Here is a 22,168-nt window from a genome sequence, read left to right as displayed (position 1 = left end):
GGGGGAGCTTCAGGTAAGGCCTGATCCAGGTGCAAATGTGATCAGGACTTAGCTCCCCAGTCAGCTTTTTATCCTGTTTCCTTGGTGTATTGCAGCCGGGGGGGTGGGGCGGGGGGGACTTCTTTTGACCCTGAGATGGGTTCCAGGTGCTCCAGGGGCTAGCGGGATGCACTGTTGAAAGCCTTCTGTCGTAAATGCTGCAGAGACAAGTTTGTACATACATCTGTGCATTAGGATACACCATATTATTCACCCATTTAAGAGGACAATTCCATGGTTTTTAGGGTATTTGAGCTGTGCAACCATCAACACAATCTAATTTTAGGACAGTTTTGTCACCCCCTCCCCCGCAAAGAAACTACCCATTGATAGTCACTCCCCATTTCCCCTCAACCTCTCATCGAAGTCCTGTCTCTATAGCTTTGCCTACAGACTTTGATAGACACTTTGACATAGACTTTCAAATAATCCCTAGTAACTATTTCACTGACATCGTCTCAGAAGCTGGACATGAAAAGGTCCCGTATTATCATATGGTCACAAGCACTGAGTATTATCATTTTAAAACCTATCTAATCTGATGGAGGAGAAATAGTTTCTCATTCTCAATTTCCTTATCCTTCATCCCACATGAGTCACAACCACTGTAAGAAAGGTGTCTGGGCCTCATTCCATGGGTGAAGGAACTGGGGCTCAGAGGTTGGGAATGACACCAAGAGGAGTCTGGTGGGTTGGGAAGGGCTGGGGCTCAGAAGAACGAGCCAGCTCTGGGTGGTCCCACCTCTGCTCCGTGTGGTCACTGCAGGGTGTGACCTGGGCCGAAGGCTGCACAGGGTGTGGACCGGCAGAGTGCCGGGAGGCCAGAGGCAGGGAATGGGGAGGCTGGAGGAAGGGAGGGCACTGGCAGTCTGCTTCTCCACCTTGACTTTGACCTCTGACCAGCCCAGCTACATGGCAGCTGTCTCTTTCAGGTCAGCCCAAGGGCCTCTAATTCTACTCTCTCTTTTTTTAAAAAAATATATTTTATTGATATTTTACAGAGAGGAAGGGAGAGGGATAGAGAGCTAGAAACATCGATGAGAGAGAAACATCGATCAGCTGCCTCCTGCACACCTCCCACTGGGGATGTGCCCGCAGCCAAGGTACATGCCCTTAACCGGAATCGAACCCAGAACCCTTGAGTCCGCAGGCCGACGCTCTATCCACTGAGCCAAACCGGTTAGGGCTCTACTCTTAAAATGGCCTTGGAGAGCAGCTCGGACGCTTGGCTCTGTTGAAATGCTGATGCCCCCGAGAGGGCTTGACAACCCTGCACACTTCCCAAGCGCCCTAACTTCTGTTAGACTGAAGTCGGGGTGCCGCTTTCTGCCTGTACTCTGCACAACCACCCTTTGACGCTGGGCGAGTTGTCCCTCGCTGTTCCCTGGGGCTCTCTGAGACTATCCCACAGCGATGCCGTAGGGATTGCAAACTGGCTGCCTGTGCCTGGCGTACAGAGACGTTTTTGGTAGCACCTGTTTTAAAATGAGAAAATGCATCTAAAACTCTGGGTGTTTGACTTTTATTGATAAATTGCAAGGGCTGCAGTCTTTACGCATGGCCTAATCAGCGGGAGCAGAAACATGTGGCCACAGAGACAGGGCCTCTGCTTTCTAGTTTGCCACAGTCCTCACGGCTCCCTATCGCTCACGCCAGTTCTGTTCCATTTATTTCCTGGACCCTCGAGTATTTGAGTTTGTAACTCCGATGTAAACGGTTTCCTTCCACATTTACGGCTGCACAAAAGTGGAGTTTGTGAAATGTCAAAGATGCTCCTTGAATCTTTTTTTGGTTGCCAGATTTAATTTTAGTTTATATTTGTGAAAAGATAAACTTATGTGATTCCAAAGTCAAAGGATACAAAAGAATCCAGAGTGGCCCTAGCTGGTTTGGCTCAGTGGAGAGAGTGTTGGCCTGCGGACTGAAAGGTCCTGGGTTCAATTCCAGTAAAGGGCACATGCCCGGGTTGCGGGCTTGATCCCTAGTAGGGGGCGTGCAGGAGGCAGCCAATCAATGATTCTCTCTCATCATTGATGTTTCTCTCTCTCTCCCTCTCCCTTCCTCTCTGACGCCCTTTTGTTACCTGAGGCACCAATGGCAACAGTCCTTGTGTAGTCTTTCAGGCATGTTTTATGGGTAGTCAAACCAGTATAATAATAGTAATAACAACAAGAACAACAACAACGTATTTTCAAAATATTCACCTTCATAGAATGTTAGCATTAGAAAAAAATCAGAAAACTAAAAAGGAAAAAAGAAAGGAAAATCACCTGGGGCATTAGTCTCCATAGATAATTTGTTAGTTCACATTTCATGCATTCTCTTCCAGATTTTTCTTTCTTTTTTAAAAAGTATATTTTCATTGATTTCAGAGAGGAAGGGAGAGGGAGAGATAGAAACATCAATGATGAGAGAGAATCACTGATTGGCTGCCTCCTGCATGCCCCCCACTGGGGATCAAGCCCACAACCTGGGCATATGCCCTGATCAGGAATCGAACTGTGACCTCCTGGTTCATAGGTCGATGCTCAACCACCGAGCCATACCGGCTGGGCCAGATTTTTCTTTTTTAAAGTTTAAACTTTTTTTTTTAATGCATTTTTTAAATTGATTTTTTACAAAGAGGAAGAGAGAGGGATAGAGTTAGAAACATCGATGAGAGAGAAACATCAATCAGCTGCCTCCTGCACACTCCCCACTGGGGATGTGCCCACAACCAAGATACATGCCCTTGACCGGAATCGAACCTTGGACTTTTCAGTCTGCAGGCCGATGCTCTATCCACTGAGCCAAACCGTTTAGGGCTGGGCCAGATTTTTCTTTACTGATGGAGACTTTTAATGGGAATGGGATAAAAATGTAAACAGCTTTTATAGCCTGTCTTAAACTCAGAAATGGAATATATGTCAATGACATTCCCATTGTATGGATATATTAGGATTTATTAGACTGCTCTCTATTTTTGGCTACTTGCACTGTTTGATTCCTTGCTATTTTAAACAGGGCTGCACGAACATCCTTGTGCCCACACCTTTGCTCACCTGTCCAAATATTTCCTTAGGATACGTTTCCTCCAAGTGGAATTAACAGCTATAGGATATGCCCACGCAAGCACATTTTAAAGGCTTTGATATATATGATCAAACTGCCCTTTAGAGCCATCCTATCATTTTATCTGACTTGCAGCAGCATGGACAAGATCCAAGGCGTGCTGTCTCCTTGAAAATGAAATGATGCGTCTCCCCCACTGAGTGTCCTTGCTCGCTTCCCCAGCAGCGCTGCTGGTGGTCCCGAGGGCCTCTCCCCGGCCTGGAGTCTGACTGGGGGAGGCCTGTGATCCATCTGTGGGGTGGGAAGAAAGCCCCTCTCTCCCCCCTCTATGCAGGGATAGGCTGGAGCATCTGTGAGGAGGTGGAGTTCCCAGGAGAGGGGTGCGGCCAGGGCAGCGGGGCATGGCCAGGAACCCCTGAGCCCAGCAGAACCTGGGAGCGGAGCAGCAGTGGGTCCAAATCCTGGCGCTGCCCTCCCAGGTAGGCAGTGGGGACCGAGCCACTAGGGTCCCCTCTGCCTCTCAGTGAAGTGGGGACAGCACACCCCGCCTCAGCGAGGGGCGGTGCAGCAGGGCCCCCGGCAAGGCACCCGCCCCCTGGGAGCCGCCACAAATCGCAACTTGTTAAAAACTTAAGAGAAACGGGGGTATCAGGATTGGCCCAGGTATGCTCCTGACAGCCACCCATGTCTGGGCAAGAGAGAGGGCACTCTTCCCACCCTCCTGGCAGCGGGCAGCCGCAGGGCCCTCCTTCCAGCGCCTCCTGAGTGTCCCGTCCTGGCGTGGGGACCAGATGGGCACCGGGCCCCGCTGCCGCCGTCACCGCCGTCTCTCTCAGCTTTCCGCCTGGCGAGGCGTGGGCAGCTTGGGAACAAAGCAACCAGCTGGGAGGGGGTGGTGGTGGGAACACACCCCCGTGTGTGTGTGTGTGTGTGTGTGTGTGTGTGTGTGGACACGAATGTGTGTGCATGGGAGTAAATGCGTGTGTGAGCACATGAAGGTGTGAGTGTGAGGGTGTGGCTGTGTAGGAGCGCGCATGTGAGCAAAGCGCTGTGCCAGGTGAGTGTGTAAGTGGCTGTGAGTGTGCATGCATGTGTGCTGAGTGTGTGAGCATGCTCTCACCCGCACCGAGGGAGGCACGGAGCACAGGGCAGAAGCTTTGCGGCAAACACCCTGTTCTTCCGTTTATCCCACGCCAGACCGGGCGCCGCAAGGATTTGTGGGACTTTCTTGACCGCAGGGGTTTGTGGGACTTTCTTGACCGCAGGGGTTTGTGGGACTCAGACCCGGACCCAGACGGATGGCCCTCGGCCCCGTGCAAAGCCCGGCTCCCCCAGTTCTCAGCCGGGACTGCCATTCCTTTGGGATTTCTGAAAACAAGGTAAGGGCTTCTCAGCAGGAAACGCAAGGAGACCCGTTTCCACAGGTGGGTCTCCCAGCAGCCCCAGTATTGGCAGCTGCCCGGCTGGGGCGGGGAAGGGGGTTGCCACGGTCCCTCTTGGACCTCCCAGTCGCCTAGACTCCCTGGGGCCCAGGAGACAGCCCTGCTGAGAGAGACTCTGGGACACCTGAGACCACCACTGAGTGACAGCCAGGGCGCAGGCCCCGTGGAAGAGGCACGGTGGGTCAGTGGGTACCTGGGCCGTCTGTGCAGCTGAATCCCGTTTCTGGGGGTGGGGTCGGGAATCTGCCTTAGTAGCAAGCTTCCCTGACGCAAGGTTTGCGCCACATAGCTGACCAATCCCCTGAACGCTCCTGACCCGGGACCAAGGCCCCCAGAGGGGGAGGACCCACCCGGGGGGGACCCACCCACCGCCCCAGGGCTGCAGATCGGCAGAGCCAGGGCTCCCGAGGCCCTCCTGCTCTCCTGCTCACCTGGCGAGCTTTGTGCAACGTGGAATTTTCCACAGGTCGCAGGTCCAGTTTTACGTAGGAGCTCTCAGAAATCAGAGTCTCTACCAGCGATTCTGGCCGGCGCCACGGTATTGGAAGGAGGGTGTGCTGCGGTCAGGGGTGTCTGCCATGCCCTCCCCCATGTCTGTTATTCCCTGCCCAGCGGGGTTAACAGGTGCCTGGCAGGGCCTGCTCAGTGACAGACATCCCAGCAAACCTGCCGCAGGCCAGGCCGGCGGGAGGCCACTGGGCAGGAGGGCTGGGAGGGGCTGCCTCTGAGCCCCCATCCCTTGGAACTGGCGGGTCCGTGGAGTAGGAGTCCCAGATGCCACGCAGGTGGTGCTCTTTAAGCTTTCTCACAGGCTTCGGTGCCCGCTTCTCCCCTGCCCGAGGTTTAGGGCTCTGGGCGGGAGACCCGGAGGAAGTGTCTTTAGCTGCCTGTGGAAAGAGGAGGTGCTTTCAGGATATTTCCTTCAACAACAAGGATAACCATGACGTTGAACCCATTTATCGAGTCTTACTATGTGCCGGGCCCTGTGCTAACCCCCTTCTGTGCCATCCAGATACAAGGCAATGCCATTATCACTATTGTCGTCAGACAAATAATAGTAATTGTTAATGTTACTGGGCACCTGCCGTGTGCCAGGAGCCAGGCACGGGGCTCAGTGGTGTCCACAGGTAATTTCATTTCATGAATGGGGTCCACATTATTAATCCGGTGTTAGTGTTCCATTCTATGCATGAGGAAAACGAGGTCAGAGGGGTAAATTGTCCAAGGTCACACGATGGCATCCAGGGAGGTCGACCCCAAAACTTAGGTCTCTCTACTCCAGACCCTAAGCTCTTCATCAGTGTTATTCTGTCTCTCAGGGTTATCTCTTTAAGACATTTCTAGCCCAGCCAGTGTGGCTCAGTGGTTGAGCATCGACCTATGAAACAGGAAGTCACAGTTCGATTCCCGGTCAGGGCACATGCCTGGGTTGTAGGCTTGATACCAAGTGTGGGTTGTGCAGGAGGCATCGATCAATGATTGTCTCTCATCATTGATGTTTCTCTCTCTCTCTCTCTCTCTCTCTCTCTCCCTCTCCCTCTCCCTTCCTCTCTGAAAAAAAAAATATATATATATCTGTGTGTGTATAATATATATAAAGACATTTCTATCCACCAGATTTGCTTTCCTCTACTTTAGGTTTTAGCTTTTTTTGCCCCTAGGGTCTGGTTCTCGCCTCAGCCCGTAGAGCCTGAAGCACCCTAAATGTCAGCTCTGGGCTTCCTTTATTGGAGGCAGACATGCCAGCTCAGAAAGGCAGACATGTCACAGCCTCTGTTGAAATAAATCAGGCCAGGCGTCACGTGACACTGTGGTGTTCTCCCTCTGAGCTCGCTTTCATTCTGATCAACAACTTGGTTCCACCATGTGAACACTGTGGCCCGGGAACTCCAGAAACGGGGATTTAGAGTAAATCGTTTCAAGAAGAACAGCAAACAACACAAACAAAAGATGGACGAGGGACAAGCTCTGTGCAGACCCAGGAGACAAAGACCCCGCGGTCCCCGTAGACCACCAGCTGAGCTTTAGTCAGGCGGCGGCTGCTTTACATCATGACTTAGCAGTGGACTCTGACAGTAGACTTGTGACGTGAGACCACCCATCAGGGTCACATTGCAGGTGTGGAGTGGGCTACCTCTTTTCATGATGCCGTAACTACTGCTTCTGGACTTGTATCATTCTCTCCTGTGACTCCCTCCCCATCTCCCACCCCCGTCAAAAAACGAAACCAGGCGAGAAATTAATCCGAGGCTCCATTTCTCTTTTCTTTTTTCTTTTCCCCTCCCTCCCTCCCTCCCTCCCTCCCTGTTAATCGTCACCCAAGGATAGTTTTCCATTGATTTTTAGAGAGAGGGAAAGACAGGGAGAAATATCGATGTGAGAGAAGCACATCGATTGGTTGCCTCCAGCATGAGTCCCAACCAGGGCCTGTACCGGGAATGAGCCTACAGCCAAGGTACGTGCCCTTGACCGGAATCGAACCTGGGACCCTTTGGTCCGCAGGCCGACACTTTATCTACTGAGCCAAACCAGCTAGGACTGAGGCTCTGTTTCTTTACTTTTGTCTAGCTCTCAAGACAGGGTGTCCAAAGCTGCTACTTACTTAACCACCATCCACGCCCCTGTGTGTTGGGAGTGCCAATGGGCTTTTTATAATACCACGTTTCTTAGCCTTTCAGGAAGAGGCAATGAGATGTAATAGAAAGTTATTGGTGGAGTTTCTGGGAAAGCGCTTGGGTGGAGGCTGACTCAGCTGGGAGGCATGTCCCTTTGCCCTTGCTGCTTTCTATTCCCTATGCCCGGAAGGTGGATGTAATGTCTGGAGCTGCAGTAACTATTTTGGGATCATGAGGTGACCTCAAGCATGGGACCCTCATGTGAAGGACAGCAAAGGCAGGATAGAACAGGGGTGGTCAACCTTTGGGTCCTCACGGACCACCAGTGGTCCGCAGACCATTGGTTGACGACCGCTGACCTAGAATGTGCTTGTCCTGGAGGGACCTTGTGGGCACCTGCGAGAAAGCTGGGAGTTTTTAGGAAAGTGTAGTGGGAGGGACGGGCGGGGATTAAATGAAACCACATATTGAAGGCACTTGGTGCTGGGCCAGGCTCAGAACTAGCACTTGTATTCCACTGGCTACTAATGAGCCCCTCTTCCTGTGTTGCTAGCAGTTTGGAGGGGGCAGAGCAACCTCTTCTCTAAGCCCTGGATGCTCCACTGGCCACATCCACACACGCCAGACCCGCCTTGGGCTCTGTCCGTGGAATGAGGTGAAGAGGCGCCTCCCTGACCAGAGGAGAGACCACGCTGTACAAGCTGCAGTGATGGCTGCTGCATTTCGGATCCCGGCTGCATGTTCTGCATCTTTATCGTGAGGATCCACCGGCAAAGGGAGGTTTCTGGGAACAAAGTCCTTCGGCAGATGGAAGGCCAGACAGAGCCGCTTAGACTGAGATAGAAGCTTTTTGCTTAAAAAAAAAAAAAAAAAAGGTGCATGTGCCTTTAAGGCCATTTGGCTGAATTGCTGACTCGGGAAGCAAATATTGACTGGACTGAGACAATTCGGTGTGAGCTCCACACTGGGAGGGCCCCGCACTTCCAGGATGTTGCGGGAGCAGTTGCTGGAAGCAGCTTGCACAGGGGAAGTCCCCCCAGGTAATAAGAGAGCTCAGCACTGGGGGCTGAGCGGAATTGATGATGTTAATTAAGTTCATCACATCCCTGCGCCCTGCATCACCGCTCAGCTGCCTGCAGCTGCTGATGAAGCGCTGTCCATATCCACGTCTAAATTACCGCACTCCCAGCGCCCAGCGGCACGCCACCGGGCCGCGGCCACCTCAGACCCCGCGGTGGTTCCTGTGGGCTCAGACCAGCCCACACTGCCTCCTCTCTGGCCTTGTCCCATCTGTGTTTTCTGCTTCTGCTCACCTGCTCTCTAGGAAAGCAGGCCCCCACTCCCACCCCCGAACCCCCTCAGCCATCAGGTCTGCCCCTGGTGTCCCCAGGCTGCCAGTCCTAGAGAGTCAGGGTCAGGCTGGGGTTGGGGCACAAATGCCAGGCTCTGGGCCACCCCATCGCTGTGCTGTCCTTTGCCACCCAGGCCTGGAAGGGACACTGCGTGAGCCCAGAGGCTGAGCACCTCTCACAGGAACGGCTCTGCAGGCCTCGCCTCTCCCCGCCCCCTCCACTGTTCTTGCCTCCCCTTCCTCCCCTGGGCACTTCTGCACCAAACCCTTTTACTCTCCTCCGGGCCTAAGAGATGGAACCACACATTTGTCTGTTCCTGCGAATGGAACCAGGCCACCACAGGCCCAGGCCTGCAAACAGCCGGCTCTGCCTCCCCTAGGGCCTCCTCAGGTCACCCTGCTACCAGTACATCAAGCTCCTCTTTATTCTTTTTTTTTTTTTTTAAATATATTTTATTGATTTTTTACAGAGAGGAAGGGAGAGGCATAGAGAGTTAGAAACCTCGATGAGAGAGAAACATCGATCAGCTGCCTCCTGCACACCCCCCACTGGGGATGTGCCCGCAACCAAGGTACATGCCCTTGACCGGAATCGAACCTGGGACTCTTCAGTCCGCAGGCCGACGCTCTATCCACTGAGCCAAACCGGTTCAGGGCACCTCTTTATTCTTGAAGAGAGGTGGGGAAACTTGCGCTCAAAACTTTTGGTATCGATAAAGAATTGCACTTGGCTACAAGTAACAGAGAACTGAAATAACAGTGGCTAGAATGAGAGAGAGAGAGGTTCAATGTTTGTCTCATGTTAAAAGAATTCTGGAGGCAGCCAGTCCAGATGTAATACAGCAGCTCCATGGCATCAGGGACCTGGGTTCCTCTATCCCAGCGGTCGCCAACCAGTGGCCCACGGACCACTGGTGGTCCGTGAGGTCTGAGAGGTTGGCGACGGCTGTTCTAGGTCACACTTTGGCCAAAGTCACTGGAATGTGCGGAGTGCACACTCCCTTGTTTCTACCCGTTATGGACAAGGAAGCGCCCCCTCCCCCAAAGCCACCTACCATCAGCTCAGGACAGCGTTGTGCCAGCTGGGTGCGTGCAGCTGGCGGAGGGGGCTCAGTGGTGGCAGGGCTTGCAGGGAATCTGGCGGGCTGTGGTGGAGGTGGGCACTGGTTGGCAGGCAGGCCCAGAGCTCTGGCAGAGGGACCGCACAGGACGGAAGGGCCGGGTGGTGCTCCTTCCACAAGCCCCGCCTGCCCTCAGGTGCGTGAGCAGGTCCCAGGGAGGGGCTGAGGCTTTGGGGGTGGCGGGCTGAGGTTCCTCTTCATTTACCAGCTTCAGTGGGTGCTGCCGAGGGTCCTCCTGTGTCCTGCGGCGGGCAGGGCAAGAATGGGAGCAGCCCTAACTGGTTTGGCTCAGTGGATAGAGCGTCAGCCTGCAGATTGAAGGGTCCCGGGTTCGATTCCGGTCAAGGGCTTGTACCTTGGTTGCGGGCACATCCCCAGTAGGGGGTTGTGCAGGAGGCAGCTGATCAATGTTTCTCTCTCGTCGATGTTTCTAACACTATATCCCTCTCCCTTCCTCTCTGTAAAAAAATCAATAAAAATATATATTTTGCCGAAACCGGTTTGGCTCAGTGGATAGAGCGTCGGCCTGCGGACTGAAGGGTCCCGGGTTCGATTCCAGTCAAGGGCATGTACCTTGGTTGCGGGCACATCCTCAGTGGGAGGTGTGCAGGAGGCAGCTGATCGATGTTTCTCTCTCATCGATGTTTCTGGCTCTCTATCCCTCTCCCTTCCTCTCTGTGAAATATCAATAAAATATATTAAAAAAAAGAAAAAAAGAATGGGAGCAGGGGCTTGGCGGGAGGAGGGGGCATGCCGGTTGCTCCCACCTTTGGCCTATTGTGAATATGCTGCTCTGACATTTATGTGCAAGCTTTGGTTGAATGCCTGTCTTCAGTTCTTTTGGGTTTATACGCAGGAGAGGAATGCTGGGTCATATAGCTGTTCTAGGGATCGCTGCACTGTGCCCACAGCTGCTGCTCCATTTTATTGCCCCGCCAGCAATGTTACGAGGGTTCCACCTTCTCTACGTCCTTGACAGCACTTGTTATTGTCTGCTCTGCAGAAGGTTATAGCCACTCTGCTGGGTGTGAAGTGACAGCTCATCTTGATCTTTAAAAAATATCTTTGTATTGATTTCAGAGAGAAAGGGAGCGAGAGAGAGAAACATCAGTGATGAGAGAGAATCGTCGATCGGCTGCCTCCTGCAGGCCCCGCACTGGGGATCGAGCCACAGCCCGCACATGGGCCCTGCCTGACCGGGAATCGAACCGTGACCTGGTTCCTAGGTGAGCCCTGATGGCCGGGCAGTCTTGGTCCTGATTTGCATGTCCCTGGTGACTAGTGACGTTTGAGCATCGTTCCACGTGCTCGCGGGCCATTTGTGGAGCCGAGGAGTTTGGCCCGAGCAGCCAGAGGGCGGGCTGTCCGTGGATGGGAGGGCGAGGTGGCGGGAGAGGACTCAGTTTGACACACCGAGCGATGTGCCTGTTTGACCCCCGTAGCGGAGCCGGGAACTGGTTGTTGGCTGGGAGTCAGGAGTAGAGGGAGATCCGGGCTGAGTGGAAGCGCAGATGTCATCAGTCGGTGGTGACATTTAAACCCAGGGGGTGCAGGGAGTGCTGGGCACACCTTCGGCAGAGGCTGGGCTGGAGGAGAGAGGGAGAGGAAGAGCAGGTGAGCAGCGATGGAGGCGGGAGTGGGGGGTCGGGGCGGGGGGGAGGCGTGTCTCCGGCAGGGAGAGGGAGTGTCTGAGTGGGATGCGCTGATGGTGACGGTGACGCACACAGGGCTGAGCGTGGACTTGCTAACGCGGGATCCAGGTGACCTCAACAAGAGCAGTTCTCCTGCCCTAACCGGTTTGGCTCAGTGGATAGAGCGTCGGCCTGTGGACTCAAGGGTCCCAGGTTCGATTCCGGTCAAGGGCATGTACCTTGGTTGCGGACACATCCCCAGTGGGAGGTGTGCAGGAGGCAGCTGATCGATGTTTCTCTCTCATTGATGTTTCTAACTCTATCCCTCCTCCTTCCTCTCTGTAAAAAATCAATAAAATATATTAAAAAAAAAAAAAAAAAAAAGAGCAGTTCTCCCAAGCCTGCCTGGAGCGGTTCCCGGGAGAATGGAAGCGAAAGTGGAAAGAGGGCAGACCTCTCTTCACAGGGGCTTCGAGGGGTGTTCCTGCGAAGGGAAGGGGAGAAATGGCACTGAAGGGGGAGTGAGTTTTCACAGTGAAAGGTGGAGTGAAGAGCTGATGGGAAGGCATGCTTGAACCGGGGGTGGGGCTGGGGGAACTTGCCAGAAGGATGTCCTGAGCCTGATTGACAGGAGCCGGGTTCTGGTGGCAGCCAGGACAGACCCTCTGAAGACGAGGGGAGAAGGCCCAGGAGGGTGGTTGTGCTGGGGGCGCTGAGGAAGGTACTGGAAAAGGAAGCCAGGACGCAGGCTGGGCGGGAGGTGGAGGAGGAAGGCTGGGAAGAAGGAGGGACGAGGACCGCCCGCCTGGCAGCACTGACCGCCCGCTGGAGGCTACCCTGGTCTAGAAAGGACACATTTGTCTTCAGTGTAGTCTGCAGGGAGACGCTCTGCCCGCTGTGAAGTCAGCTGTTCGCATCTGTAAACGAGACCCTTCCACTCCTTAGAAAAGCTGCGGCCAGCACGCTACTTCTACCCGAACCAGGGTCTCCCGCCTGGGACCCATGCTCTCCCTGCGGTCCTCGGACGGATTTTAAAGACTCACAAGTTATCTATCTATCTATCTATCTATGTCTATATCATCTATATCTCTCTCTATATTTTTATTGATTTCAGAGAGGAAGGGAGAGAGGGGGAGATGTAGAAACATCATTGATGAGAGAGAATCATTGATCGGCTGCCTCCTGCACGCCCCACACTGTGAACCCGAGCATGTGCTCTGACCGGGAATCAAACTGTGACCTCCTGGTTCACAGATCGACACTCAACCACTGAGCCATGCCGACTGGGGCAAGACTCACAGGTTTGTTACAGGAATTCTTAAGGGGGGGCGGTTTGTGTCAACAACAACTTCAACAGCGAGGCTGGCCGGGCTGGGTGAGCACGGGTGGAGGCGCACTGCCGTGTGGTGTCCTGCTCAGCATGTGTGTGCGCTCGTGAGCACGTGGGGGCACTCACTGCCGCAGCTGATGGGAACACACAGGGCAGACGGGAGACAAGGGACAGGTGTCAGGCAGCGGTTCCAGTGGAGAACCGCCGTGGCACAGCCGCCGAGCCAGGGGCGGTTGGGTGTCAGCGAAATAACCCCATCCTCCGTGTCACCGTCGTGTTAGGGATGTTACTGGGCATTCGTTTTGTTTGCGTTTAACTTGCATATCCCTTCTGGCTTGCGGTGCTCTGAGAACCGTAAACATAGCTTTTGTGTTTGCTCATGTAAAACAATAATTGGTTCAACAGGGGGTGCTGGGAGAACTGGCTTTCCACAGCAGAAGGATGGAGTTGGGCTTACCTTACACCCTGTCCAAAAACTAACTGACCATGGACCACAGGCCCACACATCAGGGCTGAAACGATACCCTCCGAAGGCATCCTTGGATGCCACTGGACGGGGCTGTGACTTTTTGGCTGTGACACCGAAAGCACGGACAGCAGAAGGAAATTAGATGGACTGGCTCCATCAAAATTAAAAAAACTGCATCATAAAAGACTCACCAAGTGAAAGCCCCCTCCTAGGATGTGAGAAAATATTTGCAAACCATATAGTTCATAAGGGGTCAATATCCAGAATAGATGAAGCATTTCTGCAGCTCATCAACAAAAGCAAACAACCCAGTCAGAGAATGGGCAAAGGACTTAAACAGACGTTTTTCTGAAGGAGATACACAAATGGCCAATAAGCATAGAAAAGGATGCTCAGTATCACGCATCATTAGGAAACTACAAATGGAAACCACAATTAGGTACCACTTCATATCCACAGGAGGCCTATTATTGAGAAAAACACCCAGGAAATGACGCCTACCGGCGAGGCCGCGGAGAAAGTGGAAGTCTTGTGCACGGCTGCTGTGAATGTGAAGTGGTGCAGCCACTGGGAAAAGGGGCTTAGTGCTCCCTCAAAAACGTAAACATAGGATTACCGTACGATCCTAGAATTCTACTTCGGGCCACAGACCCAGAGGAACCGAAGTCAGGGTCTGGAAGAGAGATTTGTACATGCATATTTGACTATTTACTATGGCCAACGTGTGAAAGCAACCCAAATACCCACCAACAGATGAATGGATAAACAGAGTGAGGCATAGCCCTAGCCGGTGTGGCTCAGTGGATAGACCGTCGGCCTGCAGACTGAAGGGTCCCGGGTTTGATTCCGATCAAGGGCTCGTGCCTGGGTTGCGGGCTTGATCCCCAGTGGGGGGCGTGCGGGAGGCAGCCAATCGATGATTCTCATCGTTGATGTTTCTATCTCTCTCTTCCTCTCCCTTCCTCTCTGAAGTCAATAAAAAATATTAAAAACAAAACAAAAACCAAAAAAACAAAAGTGAGGCATAGCCGCACGGGAATATTACTCGGCATTAAAAGGGAAGGAGCGCAACCTGTGCGGCTCAGCGGTTGAGCGTCGACCTGTGAACTGGGAGGTCACGGTTCCATTCCTGGTCAGGGCACATGCCCGGGTTGCAGGCTCGATCCCCAGTGGAGGGCATGCAGGAGACAGTTGATCAATGATTCTCTCTCTCCATCTCCCTCTCTGATACCAATAAAAACGTATTAAAAAAATAAAAAGTGCCCTAACCAGTTTGGCTCAATGGATAGAGCATCGGCCTGCGGACTGAAAGGTCCCAGGTTCGATTCCGGTCAAGGGCATGTACCTTGGTTGCGGGCACATCCCCAGTGGGAGGTGTGCAGGAGGCAGCTGATTGATGTTTCTCTCTCATCGATGTTTCTAACTCTCTATCCCTCTCCCTTCCTCTCTGTAAAAAATCAATAAAATATATTAAAAAGAAATAAAAAGGAAGGAAATTCGGACATATGGATGAACCCTGAAGACATTGTAGTAAGTGAAATAAGCCAGTCACAGAGAGACAATTACTGCGTAATCTGACTTATAGGAGATACCTGGTCAATTTCATACGCATGTACAGCAGCAGGGTCCCCAGGGGTAGGGGTGGGGGGAGTGAGTGTTTAACGGGGACAGAGGTTCGGTTGGGAAGATGAAGTTCTGGTGATGGTGGCGGCGATGGCTGCACAGCACTGTGAATGTACTTCCAAATAGTTAAAATGGTAAACCTAAGGTTACATATTTCACCCAAATAAAAAGTTAAATGAACCCCGGGAGGGAGTTGATCAAAGCTTCCCAAATCCCGGGGGTTCCGGCCTTGGCCAGGGTCTGCAGACGGTGCATGCTGCCTGCCCGCCCCCGCCGGGCTCTGCCCGTGCCCACTGCGGTTTGGGGCATGCTTGCCGCTCATGCACCTCCCCTCTCGGGGAGACGGAGCCCACCGCGCCTCCCTGCAGGTCTGGGTGCCCCTCCTCAGGGCGGGAGGAGGCAGGGCTCGGTGCTGCTGGGGCCGGAAGAAGGGCTGGAGCAGGAGGTCACTGGGCTGGCTCCCTGTGTGCAGGCTGCACCTGTTCTCCCGTCCCCCAGGGGGCAGCCCGGGGTGGGGGCCCTCGTCAGGGGCCTGCGATGGCCAGGACCTCTTCCTGGGCCTGCCGGGCAAGGCCACTTCAGGGCATGGGAGTACGTGGGCTGGCTCTCCCTGCACTGAATCCAGCGCGGGATGTCCGTGCTGGTTCTGTCTGTCCGGCCCCGTTGGTCCAGGCCCCTCATCTCAGTGAGCAGTCCCGGGAGAGCCCAGGTCTGTCCGCCGGGTGAGGCAGCGCTGTGGCCTGTCCTGCGGCCAGGCTGGGGCTGGGTCTCCGGGAGAACAGTGCAGGGGGCAGCCTGTCCAAGGAGGGTCCTGGCGGAGGCGGGGAAGGTGTTCCCGGTTCCCCTGGGCGCTCAGGGGTCCCCTCCGCCCCTGCGCCCTGTGCTTCAGATGGTCCCTCTCCACCTGGGACCTTCTCCCACTGAAAACCTCCTGCCTCCCTCTTGTCTCTCCCTTCCCACTGCCTTTTTTTTTTTTGCTTTTTGCTTTACCCACAAACAGCCCCAAGGTCAAAACCATCACCAGGAGCTACTGTTCACAGAGTATCTACTATGTGCCCATCTGGATCCTTACTGACCAGCTTGTGACTTTAGGCAAATCGCTAACCTATCGGAGCCCCAGTTCCCTGTCCTGTGACATGGACAGGTTCATACCAACCCTGCAGGGTGCTGGTGGTTGGGTCCTGCCTGACACCGTTTGGCACTCAGCCATCATCCTTTCTTTCCTTGATTCCGCCCCGTCGCCTCGCCTGCTGATTGAGCTGGAGTCTGTGCCTTTGGATCCGCGCTGGGCGTGGCAACCCTGTCCCCACGCTCGTTAGCTTGTAGGCTAAGAAGTCTAATGAGGCTCTGAGGAGGTTAGAAAGCTGTCCTACGGGGTCAAGTTCCCAAGCCTCAGAGTGCGGACTCGTGACGTCTTTTGGGTCCCCAGAGACATTCTTCTCCAGCCATGTGGGAGGTTTCTGTGTCCCAGACTGTGAGGTTGCCAGAGAGCAGATTCCCAAGTCTCGGGGCGCTGTGGAGGGGTGTGACCCCCAGATCTGGAGGGAGCGGCCGCCTGCCTTGGGCTGCGCAGACTGTCGGGTGGAACCCCGGGAACCACATTTCGAGGAACAGCGATGAGACAGGAAGCAACTGAGGAGAAAGGCCAGGATAGAAAGCTCAGCCGACGGCACCCTGCAAAGCATGGATGCAGGGTGCCTGTGTCAGTCCGTTTTTGTGGGGTTGTGCTGGATAGCAGCCAGCCACCGACATGCAGTGGTTAGGATAACAGAGGTTGTTCTTGCTCATGGTTCATGCTGCCCGGGGTGATTGCCACCCTGCCCCATGTCCTCTTCCTTCCGGGGTTCAGGCCGAAGGATCCGCGAGGAAGGTGCTGTGTTTGAGGCAGAGGGGAAGAGTGACGGCAGAACCTGAAAAGGCTCCAAAGCCTCTGCTCACAGCAACGCCTAGACACGTGTCACTTCTGTTCACACTTCATTGGTCAAAGCAAGTCACGTGACCACGCCTGTCCTTAGTGGGCGAGGGGAGTAATAATGTTCTCACAAGGAGGGGTAGTGACTCTGTCTGGCACAGAGCAGATGCTCGATAACTATTGAGTGAATGCATAAAGGAATTTTCTTTTTTAAATGTATTTTTATTGGTTTCAGAGAGGAAGGGAGAGGGAGAGAGAGAGAGAAACATCAATGATGAGAGAGAATCATTGACTGGCTGCCTCCTGCATGCTCCCCACTGGGGATGGAGCCTGCAACCCAGGCATGTGGCCTTGTCTGGAATTGAAACTGGGACCTTTCAGTCTGCAGGCCGACGCTCTATCCACTGAGCCATACCGGCCAGGGCTAAAGGCATTTTCTGATCCTAGCAGGATTTAAACACTGTCTATTACTGCATGACAAATGACCCGCAGACTTAGTGGCTTCAGGCAACAATAAACACGATCTCACGTAGTCTCTGTAGCTCAGGCATTTGGGAGTGGCTTAGCTGGATGGCTTCGATTTGAGATTTCTTGTTGCATTGTAGCCAAGAGGTGGGCAGGGCTGTGGTCACCGACAGGCTCACCTGGGCTGGCGGCTCTGCTTCCAGGGCGGGTCCCTAGCATGGAGGGTGACTTGGGGCTGGCTGTTGGCGGGAGGTTTCAGCTGCTCCCCACGTGGACTTAGCCATAGCGCCGCTTGCGTGTCCTTACGACATGGCAGCTGGATTCCTCCAGAGGGAGTGACCCGAGAGGGAGCGAGACAGAAGCCCCGTGTGGTTTATGACCTGGACCCGCAAGCTCCACGCCATCATTTCTACAACATTCTGTGGGTTACCCAGGTCTTCCTGTTAATGTGGGAGAAAGTGTGAACACCAGGGGGGGGGGTCACATGGGAGCATCTACCACATAAGTCATGTTCCTCCCTCTTGTGAAGAGCTTTACCTCCTCCCAAGGTCCCCCAAAGTCTCAGCGTCCGGAATCTCATTATCGAAATCAGGTACAGGTGAGGTTTCTGGGGTGCGGTCCCTCAGGTATTGTTCTCGGAGTACAGTTCCTCTTGATCTGAACCCACCCACCCACACACCCACCCACCACTCACCATACAGTGGTGTGAGGGCCATAAGCTAACCATTAGAGACACCTCCAATTCAACAGAAGGAGGCAAACAGGAGTCCCTGGTCCCTAGCCATTGTGAACATACGGAGCCTTCCTTAGGGCTTACCTAAGGGCCAGAAGTGCTTCTCTGGTGCTTCCGGCTCTGCCCTGTGGGGTCTTGGTTTCACCTCTGAGTCTGAGTCATCTTTCCTTTTGCACCAAAGGCAGCTTATGTTAGCAGCTGCCCGAACATACACCCGCTGAGACTGAGCTGGGCCTTCAGAGCTGGAGGAGGACCAGGAGGAAGGACAATAATTAGCGGGTTTCCAGTGCTGCCCCAGGGCCAGGGGCCATGCGCCCGCCTTCACACTTCCCAGGTGTCATCGCCCGGATCCTCACAAGAACTCAGTGAGAAGCCCCTGGGGCCAGCCCCATTCTAGTGACACTGAATGTGTTGCCCCAGGTCCCATGGCCTTTAAGAGAGCCTGTCGTGAAACCAAGAGGACAGGGCTTCAAGAAGAAAGGAGTGTGCGTGGTGCACCAACAAGTGAGATACCTCGGTGGAATGGACACATTCCTAGAGAGACAGCAACTACCCAAACTGACTCTAGAAGAAATAGAAGATCTAAATACACCGATAATGAGGAAAGCGATGGGATGGGTCATCAGAAAACTATCCTCACACAAAAGCCCGGGCTCAGAGGGCTTCATTGATGAATCCTCCCAAACATTTAAACAATCAATACCAATTCTTCACAGATTCTTCCAAAACATACAATTGTTTCGGAAGAGAGAACACTTACAAACTCAATCTATGAGACCAGCGTTACCCTGATACCAAAATCCTATACAAAATCCTATACAAAAACACCACCAGAAAAGAAAACTACAGAACAATATCTCTATGAATAAATATGCAAAAATCCTTGACAAAATATAGTCCATCCTCATCCAACATCTAAAGTTTTTTGGAAACTGCATCTTCACGTGAAATGATGTACAACACCGATTTCACAGGCTGATATAAGCCAGAGTTAAGTTCCTATAGCAAATTTCTGGTCACAAAATCATCACCAGACTTCTAAAGACCCCAAACACTTCCAACATTAAACATGGAACTAAATGTGAGCTATATGTACATTTAGGAAAGTAAGACAGGTCTTCTCCAACCCGCTATTCTAGTGGAACGTTGAGGGTGGCCCAAGCCTCTCCCAGCAGCTCAGGTCGGAGGCAGGAGCTCGCTCAGCGGGGGCTGAGCTCGGGGCTCCTGATCCCCAGGACAGCAATCTTCCCTCCGACATCCTTTCCCTCCCAGGAGGTCAGAGTCAGCCATCTGACCCCTCGGGGGCCACGTACTCAGGCCCTGGGGCTCCCAAATGCTGATCTGAGGACCATGGCCTTGAAATCGCAGGGATTTCCAGACCTAGGAAAGAGACATCTCGGGAGTGGGTCAGAAGGAGCCGCCCCTCCCGTTGGGGGACATGGTACACATGTGGGCGTATACATGCCATGGAGTTGGCCTTCCCTTTGTCATCTTCACACCTTCCCCGATGCAGCATGGAGCCCACAGGACCCATTTGATGCCGATGCCACCACCCCAAAGGGGCCAGCACCCTGGGGAAGGTGATCCTGAGGGGCGGGCCACTGCTCTTCAGGAGCTCAAACCCACCACCTCGCTGAGCAGAGCCCCCACTTAACAATAGAGGGGTGAAGGCTCCCCGAAAGGTGACTCCGGAAGGCTGCATTCGTTCTTGATCAGGAACTGGGGGCTCCGGCTGCCACCGCCACACAGTCCTTCCGGCACGGGGTCAGGACGCCGCTGTCATGACCGGGGCTCCAGTGAGCCTGGCCACGACTCACCCCTCGCGGCCTCTGCCCTCGGAACCTCAGCTCCGCAAGCCTTCTCCCCGGTGGCCCGAAAGCAGAAGCAGGGCCCGGCCACACTTTGCCCTCAGATGTGGCCCAGGTGCAGCTGCTTGGATGCAAGGTCAAGGGCCGAGCTGAGCTGCAAGGGAGTCTGGGAAAAGCATTTCATTCTCCACCTTCTAGCAAGCAGCATGGCGCCCTGCAAGCGGCCAGAATGCTCGGGCTTCTCAAGTATTGGCCTTGTTGTCTTTTTCCCTTGCTTCACCTTTCCTGGCGTGAACAACTTCATTTTTACTTCAGGCCCCCCCACCCCTCTGCTCCCGCTTTAGAAGTTCCGCTGGGCTCCTGAATCCCACTCCCGGTTAGCTCCCCGACCTAAGCGACTTTCTTCAGATCGCCGATTCCCTCTTACCACATCACGTGTTACGTATCTAAGGCAGGGGTGGGCAAACTTTTTGACTCGAGGGCCACAATGGGTTCTTAAACTGGACCGGAGGGCTGGAACAAAAGCATGGATGGAGTGTTTGTGTGAACTAATATAAATTCAAAGTAAAGGAGCGGAGGGGAGAGCAAGAGAACCCTCCGCTCTTTCGGCTCCGCGGGCCGGATAGAACAGCCGAACGGGCCGGATCCGGCCCGCGGGCCGTAGTTTGCCCACGGCTGATCTAAGGCATTGAACATCCCCTGCCCCTCATGTTTGACGTGTCCACGCTGCCGCAGCCCCAAAGAGAACTCGGGGACACTTCACTTTCCCTCACTCGCTGCCTTGCTGCTGCCCGAGCTCAACTCCGCAGTCTGGCCGATGTCATTTTGAAACTTCCGTCCCATTCTTAGGTTCCTAAGTTCCCTTCTGTATTTCCTGGGTTTCAGTAATTACACTCTATTTCTCAGGCAATTAGCATCCACTGACATGCAACTATAAACAGCGTTGTGGCTCACTGCTGGTTCCTGTACTCTTTCACTCTCTTTATTTTAACTAACTAACTAACTAACTAATTAATTCCTTACCCAAGGATATATTAGAGAGAGAGAGAGAGAGAGAGAGAGAGAGAGAGAAGGAGAAGGAGAAAGAGAAATAGGTTGGTTGCATCCCGTATGTGCCCTGAGCGGGGTTCGAACCTGCAACCTTTTTGGGGTACCAGATGACGCTCCAGCCACCTGAGCCACCAGGTCAGGCTGTCTTCTACTTTTCTTTGTTTTGTTATTTCTCACCCGAGGATATTTTTTCCCACCGATTTTTAGAGGGAGTGGAAGGGAGGGGGAGAGACAGAGAGGAACATCGATGTGAGAGAGACACACCGTTTGGTTGCCTCCCACACCTGCCCCAACCAGGGCCGAGGATGGAGCCTGCAACGGAGGGACGTGCCCTTGACCGGAACCAAGCAGGCGACCCTTCAGTCTGAGGGCCGGCGCTCTAACCACTGAGCAACCGGCTCAGGCTGTCTAATACTCTTTTTAAACCTTTCGTTCTGATTTGATTCTGAACTTGTGAGAGCGCCTTCCGGTCTGTTTTCCTCGCTGGCCACGCAGGAGTCTTCCGTGGCTGCCTTCTGACCCCCGTTTGTAAATGGGTTCCCTCCCTCACGGAGCCCGCCTGTCTGTCTGCTGGGGCCTTTCTGTCCGGAGGTTTCCGACACCGTCTCTGTCCCAGGAGGTGGGACCCTGGCCAGGCTGCGAGCAGGGGTGTGCTTACTCATCAGCCTGCCGGCAGCCCGTTGAGACCTCAAGGCTCGCAGCCGTCTTCCGCGCCTCTGTCCTTAAACGAGCACATCTCCCTTGTTCACCTCTCCTTCCCGTTACCCACACTTTGGGGGCTGATTTCGCATGCAGCCTCTTTTTATTGGTGCTTTCATTCCTTTGTGCTTGGCTCCGTGCCGGAAAGAGCTCTCCCATCGAATCTTCCGGAACGAAGCTTTTGTTCTCAGAGGAGCTTTCTTTTTTCACTTCCTCTGTTAAATTTTAATTCTGGAAATCGCATGTGTGCCTGTGTTCTGAGTTCTCGAAAGTCTTCTTTCTGTGCCTGCCCCTCCCTTCCCCCCCAGACAGTTCTCATCGTATCATCAGGCCTCTTCCCTTGGCTGAGGCAGAGGCGCCCTGGTCCAGCGGGGCTGGCCGGCCCACGGGAGAGCTCCGGGGTCTGTGCGGGCCCAGCAGCGGGAATCTGGCGGGTGGAACAGCGGCTGGTGGCCAGACCGGGACCCTTCGCTGAGACGTGTACTGTGTGTACTTTTTATGTACTTTCAGGTCTTGATGGAAGGGGCAGAGAGCCAGGGGCAAAAGCCCGAAGAGGCTATGACCCCCAAGCCCACTTCAGATGTGGTCAGGGAGGTTGATGCCAAAGGACCCTGAGCCATGAATGGTGAAAGGGAGCTTTGCTAAGAGAGGAGGCTTAGGGCTCAATCAAGCACTGTCATTTACGTAGGCAGCGGAGCCACATGCTACGTAGTGACTAGCTGGGGGGGGGATTGTGGTCAGGACAGTGCTTGGTAGTCACCAAATTTGGCTCATTATCTTCCTGGCACAGAGCTAAACTACAGTTCCCAGCTTTCCCTGAAGCTAGGTG

This window comes from Plecotus auritus, assembly GCF_963455305.1.
Source record: "Plecotus auritus genome assembly, chromosome: 9".
Lineage (NCBI taxonomy): Eukaryota > Metazoa > Chordata > Mammalia > Chiroptera > Vespertilionidae > Plecotus > Plecotus auritus.
The sequence above is the reverse complement of the archived record's forward strand: the minus strand, read 5'-3'. Positions refer to the sequence as shown.